Here is a 10,790-nt window from a genome sequence, read left to right on the forward strand (position 1 = left end):
TGGGGAGCTAAGATCTCATATGTCGTGCTGTGTGGTCAAAAAAAAATTAAAAAAGGAAAAAGAAAAAGAGGAAAAAAAGAAAACAGGGACCTCAGTCCTACAACCACAAAGAAATGAATTCTGCCAATAACCAGTGAATTCTGAAGAGGAACCCAGCCCCAGAGGAGAACCCAGTTCTGGTGGACACCTTGATTTCAGCCCAGGGGGGCCCTGAGCAGAGAATCCAGCCACACTGTGCCTGGATGTTTGACCTATAGAAACTGTGAGATGATAGTTTTGTGTTGTTTTAAGCTGTGGAGTTTGTGATAATTTGTTATAACAGCCGCATAAGACTAATACACTGTATGATTCAATGTATATAAAGTACAAAAGCAGGCAAAACTAATTTACACTGATATAAATCACAATAGTGGCCACTGTTGGGAGTTTATTGACTAGAAAGGGGCACCAAAGAGGTTTTGGGGGTGATGGTAATTTTTTTTTTTTTTTGGTCGTACTGGGAGGCTTGTGGGATCTTAGTTTCTGGACCAGGGATTGAACCCATGCCCTGGGCAATGAAAGTGTGGAGTCCTAACCACTGAACTGCCAGGGAATTCCCGATGGTAATGTTTTTTGATATGAGTGCCGATTACATGTGTGTTCAGTGTGAAAATTCAAGCTGTACACTTAGCCTATGTTTGCTTTTCTATATGCATGTTATACTTCAGTAAAATATTGAAGCATACATACAAAACATACTTTGGTTTTTTACCAAAAACCCACATAAAACAACACTATATCTTTTTTTTCTAAATTTACTTGTTTATTTATTTAATTATTTATTTATTTATTTATTTTTATTGGCTGCGTTGGGTCTTCGTTGCTGAATGCGGGCGTTCTATAGTTGCACAGAGGGGGGCTATGCTTCATTGCTGTGTGCGGGCTTCTCATTTTGGTGGCTTCTCTTGTTGTGGAGCATGGGCTCTAGGTGCGCAGGCTTCAGTAGTTGCAGAGCGTGGGCTCATTAGTTGTGGCTTGTGGGCTCTAGAGCACAGGCTCAGTAGTTGTGGTGCACGGGCTTAGTTGCTCTGCACCATGTGGGATCTTCCTGGCACAGGGATTGAACCTGTGTCCCCTGCATTGGCAGGTGGATTCTTTTTTTTTTAAGCTCTTTTTTGGAGTATAATTGCTTTACACTGTTGTGCCAGTTTTTGCTGTACACCAAAGTGAATCAGCTGTATTTATACATATATCTCCATATCCCCTCCCTCTCACGGCTCCTTCCCACCCTCCCCATCCCAGCCCTCTAAGTCATCACCCAACATCGAGTGGATCTCCCTGTGCTATGCAGCAGCTTCCCACTAGCTATCTGTTTTACATTTGGCAGTGTATACATGTCAATGCTACCTTCTCACTTCATCCGGGCTTCCCCTTCGCCCCCCCCTCCCCACCACCGCCACCTCGCCCTGTGTCCTCTAGTGGCCGGTGGATTCTTAATTGCTGTGCTACCAGGGAAGCCCAACGCTATGTATTTTTTATATGTCGATTCTTATATACACTGCTTACCAAAAAAGCCCCCCAACTTACAAAACCAGCTGAAACCAGCAATTACCCTGAGGGAAAGGAGTGGGATTGTATGTGGGTCAAGAGAATTTTCATGTTTTCTACGATATTTGAACTTTCATAGAGTTTGCCATCATGAATGACTTGGGTCATTAAAAACATGAAGGTAGAAGAAAGCGTAAATCCTATGTATTGATCCAGTGTCTTATTTGGGGAGAGTACTTCTTGTCCACAGTGGAAGCAGACATTCAGCTGGGACTGGAGGACACTAAGACAGACCCTGCCGTCTCTCCTGCCCTGTTCCATAACAGCAGCTGCCATTTGTTGGGTACTTAGTCTCTACCAGGTCTTGTAAAAGGTGCTTTCTTTACATTATCTCTCCAATTTCTCCTGCATCTCTTATAAGACAGCTGGTTAGGATCATCCCCATTGTACAGAGGAGGAAACTGAGGCCCTGGAAGGCTAACTGCTTGCCTGAGGCCATGCAGCTAGTAAGGAGCCAGATAGAGATCCAAATCCTGGTCTGACTCCAGAAAGTGTGTTCTTTCCACTATAGTTGCCAGCTCTTCCAATGGTCTTATTGATTCTTAGGCTGGGATACATCACTGTATTATGATTCATTCATTCATTTTAAACTCTGAGTCCCTAATGCCTCGGTGGAGGTAACACCTGAGGTGTCCCCCAGGTTACTTCCCCCTTACATGTTGAAGTGCACCTCCAGGCATGGATGGTGCAGGGATGTCGGAAGAGAGGGGCTGATATAGAAGGAAAGATGCAGTGTCCTAGACAGGACTGACTTGAGTTGATTTTTAATTCTCAAAATTCCCCAGGGTGACTCAGTCTCCCCCTGGGGTCTTGGCTCAGTCTAGCTTCAAGCCGCGCAGGCTTTATGATGTGGATTCCAGCTTGCTGTCAATATGATCCCCCTGTATAGACTATATTAATAACCTTGGTGCAAGCGCTGTAGACATGGAAAGTGAAATCCTATCCCTGCCCAGGAGATTCCAATCCTCAAGGCATAAGGGCCAAGCCATCCATCGAATTGCAAAAGACTTACAATGGAGGCAGCTGACTCGAGCCTGGACTTGACTTGGAATTCACTGAATACCAGAGAGGAAGCCTGCTCTGCAAAGGCACTCAGGTTACGGAGATAAAAGAGCAGCCTGCAGCACTGACCAGAGCCTTTGCAGCGGACTTTTGAGAAGGAAGGGCAGGAAAAGGACTTGCTCAGGGCAGTCTGTTTCTTTGGCTTCTAGGGACTTCTTATGTTCTTTTTTTTTTTTTTTCTTTTTAATAAAAACTGCATTTTGTTATGTATTTATTAAAGACATCGTTTTAGTGTATAAAAAATATTGCCCTGATATACACAAAAATGTCTTGATAATGGTAATTAAAAGAAGCACTCCCACCCCCCTTGTGTCCACACCAATATTCAATCTAGATTGGCTTAATCTTGAAGTGTAATCCAATAAGACTGAAGACCAAACACTTCAGGTCCTGGACAAGATAATAAAATACTCGTAAGCCTTCTGGATCCCTAAATTGGATTGATTGACATCAATAAGGGAACCAATTTTTGATGTTGTGAAGGAAATGTGTTCGTCTCCAATGACAATTTCAAGCTCTTGCCGGCCCACTCGGTCAGGAGGAGGCCACAAAGCATCATCCTCTTTGGTAATTTCACTGTCATCAATTATTCTCTTCAGTTCCTCCATCACACTTTTATGTACATAAGCCTCTTTTCTGATCATGACATCATTTTTGTAATTGCTGTTGTTGGCATATCTCAATTTCCCATCGGGTCGGAACTCAAACTCCAGGAATTCGTGGCCAAATTTGCCCTTGTGACCCACGTAGTATCGCAGATAGAAATCACTCTCCATGGCTGGCAAAAGGCAACCAAGACCGAACTTCAACAGCAAACCTCTTATGTTCTTTTACATGAAGAATAGTCTGTAAATATTCCCAAGAGGACATGCCTTATTTCAGATCAGTTTCAGGGGTCTTGGGGGTAGGCACAATTCAGCATGAATCTCCTACTCTCCGTTTTTAATCTAGGTATTAGGCTACAAACTCTAGCGTATAACAGAGTTCAAAGAAGGCTTAGAGAATAAAGTAATGTCTTTATAGTAAATAGTTTATATCATACTAATTCTCCGTCATTTGATGAAATCTGGCTATATCAACTCTCCAGGTTTTGATGAAATTAGTGTTGAATAAAAATTTTTCCAGTAGATATCCAACACAAAATGTCTGTTTAGAATGTCATGGTAGAGCATCTAATGCAGGTGATAAATCACATCTAGCCCTGTTTCCAGACGCAGTTAACGAAGAAAATAGCCTATCCTGCATTCTGGGCTTGCATCATTCGGCCAATTGTTGTTATCATTGTTGTTAGTTTGCTCCTGCCACAGCGTCTTAGCATCTCAGCTGAAATAAGATTTGTCCTTGATAAGAGAGCCAGAAACTGTTCATTTGGCAATTCATTATCTGGCTCTCTTCCAGAAGACTGGGACACCAAATGTCAGTTTCTGCTCTGACTGGCTACCAAACCGCTGGCGAGATCTGGTACTATGGCAACATTTAGGGTGAAATGTAGAGTGTCTTTTATTTTACTTGAACTGTGTCTGTCCTGCTCATTCTTCTCCCTGGAAAGAGCAGCTTATTGACTTGGTCTAAAAAATCAACTAATTGTTCTAATGGGGCTGTGGATGTGGAAGCAAACTGTAGTGTGCTTGTGTGGCTACACACTGCTCCCTTGACGAAAGACCTCACAATGTCACACTTTTGGTGCCACAGATGGGGGGTGGCATTTGTAGTTGTAGGACACTTTAAAAAAATTATTTTATTGAAGTATAGTTGATTTACAATGTTGTGTTAGTTTCTGGTGTACAGCAAAGTGATTCAGTTATCTATCTATATCTATCTATCTATAATAGTTTGCATTTATTAATTCCAGACTCCCAATCCATCCCTCCCCTACCTCTCTCCTTGGCAACCACAAGTCTGTTCTTTATGTCTGTGAGTCTGTTTCTGTTTCATAAAGAAGTTCATTTGTGTCATATTTCAGATTCCTTATGATATGTGACATCTCATTGTATTAGTCTTTCTCTTTCTGACATTTCACTTAGTATGATAATCTCTAGGTCTATGCATGTTGCTGCAAATGACATTATTTCATTCCTTTTTATGGCTGAGTAATATTCCATTGCGTATATGCACTACATCTTCTGGAGCTAGGACACTTTTTAAAAGAAACTATTTATTTATTTGGTTGCACTGGGTGTTAGTTGCAGCAGGCAGCTCCTTAGTTGTGGCATGCAAGCTCCTTAGTGTGGCATGCGAACTCTTAGTTGTTGCATGTCTGTGGGATCTAGTTCCCTGACCAGGGATCAAACCCGGGCCCTCTGCATTGGGAGTACAGAGTCTTGTCCACTGCACCACCAGGGAAGTCCCTAGGGCACTTTTTATAAAACTGCATTGACAAGGAAGGGACTGGGTCACTGGGCACAAGGAAAGGTGATCAAAACAGTTTCTATCAGCGAAAGTTCCTCTTTCTGGGATGTAGACAAGAAGGAGGGGAGAGTGGATTGATTGGCTTTTCCAGGCCTTCTCGATGTTTGCTAGGAAACCTCTGACCACTGTGGAGCATCCTTGGAGCTTTCACTGCATTAGAACCCATGCCACAGGTTAGTCAGTGGCTCACTATCTTCGGGTTCACGCATGTTGGCTGTATTCCCTTACATCAATGGTAAGCTCCCTGAGAAAATAGACCAGTCTCTGTTGAAGATACTGGGGTACCCGGTAGAATATAGTTGGTGGAAAGAAAACATTTTAAAACCATATATTGTCAAGTAAGGGGAAAACTAACATCTTTTGGGCACCTACTCTGTGCCAGATTCTTCATGAGGTGCCTTGGCATTACCTCACGTTGGCATGTGTGCTTGGGTGGATTAAGGGGGTGGCAACTCTGTACCAGCTGTGCACCCTTGACCAAGTTTCTTTGGCCCTAAGGCACACCATTTCCTCATAGATAAAGTGAGCACAATAACAGCTGCCTCGCTGAGTTGTTTCGAAGGTCCAGTCAGTGTCTTTGAAAGTATTTGTTAAACCGAGAAGCTGTAGACCAAATATTATTGTTATTGGGTGCTATGGAGAAGTTTTAAAAGTGAAGAAGCCAAGGTCCCAGCCTTCCAGAAGGTTATTGCATAGTGGAGTGGACAAAGTTGTTTATGACACTTCCAAAAAATAACAGTATCAGATAATGTGGGTGATGTCCCAAGGCTGTGTGCTCATTGAGTTATCCAATTTGCAGTGTCTCCATCTCTGCTTCCCTCTTTACTAAAATTTAGGCTCTGGGCCCCTACCCTTTATCTCCTTCAGTGCCCTCAGAGTATGTACATGCAGACACGTACGCCCCCCCCCCCCACGATCTCTCTGCTCAGCTCTCCCGCCTAAGATGAGGACTATCTAAGTCTCTTGATATTCCATTTGGGGACAGGATGTCTCACTCTCTCCAGCTCATGGCCAGACATCTGGGAGCTGGATGAGGATCACTGGGGCCTTGGAGTTGCTGTGGAGTTCGACAGATTTGGGTTCAAGTCCCAGCTCCACCACTTCCTAGCTGGGTGGTTGTAATTCTGTAAACCCCAGTTTACTCATCTGTAAAATAAGTACAACAGAAGTAACCACCTCATTGCGCTGCTGAGCATGTTAGTTGAGAGAGGGCACACGAAGTGTTTAGCCAAATGCTTGGTACATAATAGGTGTTGAGTCCGGGAGCTCTCACTGGCATAGTTTGCTAAGCAGCCTGCAGGAGACATCACCATGGCCATGGCCAGCCATCCCTGGCCACTGTGCAGAGCACTGGAGCATCCTTGACAAGAGGTTGCCCTCCACTTACCGTCCCCCCATTACAATTCTAACCCTTCATTCAGTCCTATCAACTCTTCTCACTGGGGACTTGAATATTGTCTTCTGCCTCAGCTAAACCTTTCACAAGATGGTACCCACCGAGGCAGCTGTCTTCAGTGGAGATGAATGTTCAGCATGTCTTTTACCAAGTTCATTTCCCCCTGCTGCTCTAATGTTGTAGCTTTCTGCATTCTCATGCCTTTTGGTGAATTGTGGATTTTGAAAATATGTACATAAAAAAGGTAAGTCCTTTTCCAGGTTTTTCTCTCAAGCCCAGCTAAGTCTGGTCTGGTTCGCTCTGATTAAAAATTAATTTTCATTTAGTCTATGACATGTATGATTTCTCTAAACTCATTTTCTCTTTTCGTGGGTTGTTCTTATAAAATATTCCCCTTCAAGCCCATTTAGGTGACAAAGAAGTCCTTTTCCTGGGAGCCACTTTGGCCTTGAGGCTAGCTTCCTCCAAATCCTTCATATTGCTCTGAGATATAATTTCCAGATTTTGTATTTTATTATTCAAAACTAGAACTACCACGGAGACCAGTCAGGAGATCAGTGATGGGCGTGCTCCTCTCTTGATCCCAGAGTAGGCAAACGAGTGGGAGGCTGTGGGCCAGGCAAGGCCATTCTTGGTTTTGTTATTATCATTATTAAAACCTACCTAGGGCTTTTGTGTGAGATGGAGGTCAGTTCTCAACACTTTCCCCCAGTCCTTCAGTTTTGACTTTACCTTCCAAGTCAGTAGAAGCGCAGAAGGCTTATTTTCAAGTTTCTCTCTTACCCACATGATCTAAGAAAGTTTACTCCTTATTTAAGTGCTTTTACTTTTCTGACTCAGCCAGTAGCTGGAGGGTCATCTTCGATAGTGCATTTTTGCCCACACAAAGGCTAGAGAGAGTGGGGTCCCTTCTCAGCTCTTCTTGGTAGCTGGTATAGCTTAGATCAAGCACGTTCCTCCTGGGACGGTCCTTCAGAGTCATCTAATGCAGCCCCTTGGTTTACCAAGGTCAGCAGCTAAATGCCAGCGATGTCAAGACACTAGCCCAGGGTCACAGTGAGCTGGAGGCAGAACTGAGACTCAAACATTGTTCTCTTGGCCTCCAGCATGGCACTCTTTCTACTCGGCCGTGGTGAATGGGCGTTGCCAGCCCAGCTCTGGCTCACACAGGACGAACACAGAACTGACCTTGTGTGTTTTTCAATCTGGCCGCTGTGGTTGGCCCAGCTGATCAAGTCGAAACTGCTGTGGCCAGATCGACCATTAACTTTTGAAGTGAACGGAGTTGAAGATTAATGTCAATAATTTAGAGTGGGGCTGGCCCTGTAAGTTCTGCATGTTCTTATAGCTCTCGTCTCCACTCTTCCTCAGCTTCCCCAGCATCTCCTCCACTGCCCGGTTACACGTGTCATGGTGTCTCTTGCTGGGGATCATTCATTGGGGGTAAAGCACTGCCCTCTTCCTCCTCTTTTGTAGATGTCTCCAGCCGGGGGCCACGTGGACATGTCCCACTCCTCAGTGTGATTAAATGGGTCAGAGGCTTTCCTCCTCCTGGGGACACCAGCCGGGAGAGCACTGGAGAGATGTGGAGGGAGGGCAAGAAAAGACAGCAGGTAGAGAAAATGGGTTGCGGGCAAAGCCGGCCACCTGTCATTAAATACATGTATGTTACTGTTGTGGGAAATACAACCACGAGCTCAAACCAAAGATATTCAGAGTCGAAAGGGAAGAGAAATGAACATTTACTCAAGGTCTACTCTTTTTAGGAACTAGACTGAGTGCACCCCACAGATTATTTTAATTAACTCTTATAGCAGCTCAGTGAGGTGGTTATAGCCCCATTTTCACGGATAAGAAAACTGAGGCTCTGAGAGAGCTCAGAGAGCCCAGATGAAAACCCAGGGCAGTGTGTTCTCCAAACCTGTGCTCTCTCCTTTTTTTTAAAAAAAACGCTCATTTGAGATGGCTTCCTCTTTACTATACCTCTAAGCCAGCTTTTGGAAGGTACCTCGTCAGGTTATTTTGTAAGAGTGGAGACTGAGGCCCAAAGAAGTGACGTGACTGTGACAGGAGCTGAGTCTGACCTGCTGCCTGTGGTGGTTGCCAGGCCTTGGCTCGCCATGGCTTTCAAGGCCCTGCCTCATCTGACTCTTCCATTGGCTGTCAGTGAGAAGTGGGGGTGTCACAGTCAGGGAAATGGTGGGCAGCCCCCATCGGGAGAAGGGCGGCCACGGGTCTGCATGTTCAGAGTCGACCATGAAGCCTGGTCCTGGGCTTCTTTCTCTTGCCTTTGCAGCACGCGTTCATTCAGCACAGACATCACCCCGGCATCATCCTCTTTTAATTCCTTCAGCCACGTTTTTTTTTTTTTTTTAAGCTAAACAAATAAAATTCAATGCTTTGTGGGGGAAAAATAGACAACAGTTGAGAGTGCTGTCTATAACACACCCAGCCTGTTTAGAATATTAAAACAAATTTCAGAGCAGTGCTTTCATGAAGCACTGCTGCTCATTCAGTTCGGAGAAATGCATAAAAGCAGCTACGAAGTGACTCAATAGTTTGCATGCCTTCAATCTTTGTGACAAAAATCACCTATAATTGAGAGTATGAGCGTTTTTGTTTTTTTTTTTTAATTAGCGACAGCTGGAAAGACAGCATTGAGGCGAATGCTTGGGATGAGGAGAAAAGCATATTGTTTTTTAGTGTTTTTTCTCTGTATAAAGAATGGCAGCACTTTCTTTGACACTGAGTTTTCACTGTTTCTGTTTTAATCTGAACATGGGATCCCCCTGTTACCCCTGTCACATAGGCTTAAAACAAGTCCAGCTGCTGATGGCCTGGTGGGCCCCCTCATGTGAGTGTCACAGAAAGCAGGAAGGACCAGGCTCTCCCCTGCAACGAGGCGCTGAGGGTTTGGCAGTGCAGTACTTTGGCCCTTGAGAAAGACAAGAAAAGCGCGTGACTTACCATGTTAGAGCAGGAAAATGCCCTTTGAGGCACAACACCAACTTGGCCTTCTTACAAATAGGGAAACAGAGCCCAAGAGCGAACAAGTAGCTTCCTCACCATCATACGGGGTCTCGGGGTCTTGTTTGCTGCAGGCAAGACAAGAACCCAAGTTGCTGGACTCCCAGACCAGCACTCTCTCAATCATCTGCTCTCCTCTCAGGCTCCAGCAACCACATGTATATTTGGGAGTGCACTGCTTAGTATGCAAGCCAGCCTGACCTTTACGCTCCCAGAATTGGCAACCTTTTGTGGAAACCATGGAAGGACAAGGTTCTGGAAAAATAATGAAAAGCACAGCACAATGTGGAGACAACCAGAAGCCTTGATCAGATTGCAGAGTCCTTCTCACCTTCCAAGTCCTGAATCCCAAGTACACACACACACACACACACACACACACACACACACACACACAGCAACTCAGGCTGCCTTAAGAAAGAAGGAGATGCAAAACCACAGATCTGACAATTCAGCCAGTTTGCTTCCTCTTTTGCCACCCTCCCCGATACTAAAATAGGACTGATTTCTAGCATATCAGGATCTTTGTTAATCAGTTCCTGAGAGGAGTCAGTTCCTAGGAGGTGGGCCCAACCCAGCACTGTGAGGTCTTGGAACGTCCTGCCAAGGCCCAGGCCTGGCCTCAGGAGAACGTGGCTCTTTGGGACACACACAAGAATTCCCTCTTCTTAGTAGGGAGCTTCGGCACCCCAGGAAGGGTCCTCTGAGACTTGTGGGCTCCCCTACTCCCCACCAAAGACCGTTTCTTCCCACTTTTAGGAACCCTGATATATGAAATCCACCATGAGATATTCATTTCTTTGTTTTTCTTATAACATGAGGCTGGAGGAAAGGCTTGTAAATGCAAGTATCCTCCAGTGAGCTGGTGTATATATTCACACTAGATTGTTAGTGACATATCTGATCTCAGAAACCACACTTTATAGCCCCATCCTGTTCCTTCTCTGTGCAGAGCAAAACCACCAACCTGACTGCCCCTTCCTCTGAGAGTCGAACTGTGCTCCTCTTCATGAACTAAATGAGGAAGTCCTGACTGTTCCCTGTACTGGTTATCACTCTCCCACCCCCACCCAAGGCACTTTCCCATGTTCCAGGCCCACTGATCTCTCTCAGAGCAGAAACTCCAGAGTTAGTTGCTGGGGGCATGAATGTGTGACCCACATTCCCTGGGGAGCCACTGAGTGTCATTATGATGGCATAACGTATGGGGAGAGGGGGGTGGTCTTCATATGGCACCATGAGGAGAGCCACCTACTAGAGACAACAGAGGTTCAATGGGTGGCCAGGGAGAAGGTAGGGACAGCTGGCA

At 45.0% G+C, this 10,790-nt stretch overlaps 1 pseudogene; it reads right to left on the minus strand.

Moving 5' to 3' along the window:
* Positions 1–2,892: 2,892 nt before the first annotated feature.
* Positions 2,893–3,461, minus strand: LOC130841984 (protein mago nashi homolog; annotated as a pseudogene).
* Positions 3,462–10,790: the final 7,329 nt, after the last annotated feature.

This window comes from Hippopotamus amphibius, chromosome X, assembly GCF_030028045.1.
Source record: "Hippopotamus amphibius kiboko isolate mHipAmp2 chromosome X, mHipAmp2.hap2, whole genome shotgun sequence".
Taxonomy (NCBI): Eukaryota; Metazoa; Chordata; class Mammalia; order Artiodactyla; family Hippopotamidae; genus Hippopotamus; species Hippopotamus amphibius.